Raw genomic sequence first — 1,455 nt, forward strand, 5'->3', positions numbered from 1 at the left:
CCCCCTTGGGATGGATCCTACCTCTCTGCTACTTGTACCCACTTCTTTGAAGAGTGTCCTCTCCCTGGGGCCCACATGGAAACTAAAAGAAAGTTCAAGTTCAGGTGCTCCCTCATACTGTACTGATGCTACTACTATTTTATTATTCAAATTTCCTTTGCCCCCAAAATCTCAGACCCAACACACCATGAACCTACACAAATTAATATAAGTACTTATCAGAGCTGTTACCATAATTATTTTATTTTATTTTTCAGAGATGGGGTCTTGCTCTGTTGGCCAGGCTAGAGTGCAATGGCACAATCATAGCTCACTGCATCCTTGAACTGCTGGGATCAAGCAATCCTCCTGCCTTAGACTTTGGAGCAGCTGGGACTACAAGCGCACACCACCATGCCTGACTAACTTTTTTTTTTCTTTTTTTTCTAAATTGCATTTTAGGTTTTGGGGTACATGTGAAGAACATGCAAGATTGTTGCATAGGTACACACGTGGCAGCATGATTTGCTGCCTTCCTCCCCTTCATCTATATCTGACATTTCTGCCCATGCTATCTCTCCCCTACTCCCCAGCCCCCGCTGTCCCTCCACTATTTCACCCCAACAGACCCCAGTGTGTGATGCTCCTCTCCCTCTGTCTGTGTGTCCTCATTGTTCAATACCCGCCTATGAGTGAGGACATGCGGTGCTTGATTTTCTGTTCTTGTGTCAGTTTGCTGAGAATGATGGTTTCCAGGTTCATCCATGTCCCTACGAAGGATACAAACTCATCGTTTTTTATGGCTGCATAATATTCCATGGTGTATATGTGCACCTGACTATTTTTTAAATTTTTCATAGAGATGCAGTCCGTCTTGCCATGCTGTCCAGATTGGCCTTGAATTGCTGGCTTCAAGCAATCCTCCTGCCTCAGCCTCCCAGAGTGCTGGGATTACAGGTGTGAGGTGCCACGTCCAACCTTACAATTTTTTAGAGGGTAGAATCAGGCACTGGCCCCTGGAAAGAAGCTTTTTTTTCTTTCTTGAGAGTTTGCATCAGGTTCTAATCAGTAACCAGCCGAGAGCATGGTGACAGAGTCAAGGAAACCTGCAGGAGAAGAAAGAAAAGCAGACACTCCAGATTCCCACCTGCCCTGCCAGCTGCCCCAGAGACTGTGGCAGGAGAATTGCATGAGCCTAGGAGGTCAAGGCTGCAGTGAGCTGTGATCACACCACGGTACTCCAGCCGGAGTATTAGTCTGTTCTCACACTGCTATGAGGAACCCATACACAGCCATCCAAGACGGCGCCCCGTGCTCTTCCGAGCTCCCCCAGTGCATGCGACAATATCCCAGAGGTGTCGTTGACCCCGGGCCTCACTCTTGACTGCTGTGAGATAAGTATGAGTGACGGCAACTTCATGGAAGAAAGCCCCGCCATCCCCACGGAGGACACAGCCCGTGCTTTTGGTGGGTGTC

Source organism: Cebus imitator, unplaced genomic scaffold (assembly GCF_001604975.1).
Source record: "Cebus imitator isolate Cc_AM_T3 unplaced genomic scaffold, Cebus_imitator-1.0 Scaffold991, whole genome shotgun sequence".
Taxonomy (NCBI): Eukaryota; Metazoa; Chordata; class Mammalia; order Primates; family Cebidae; genus Cebus; species Cebus imitator.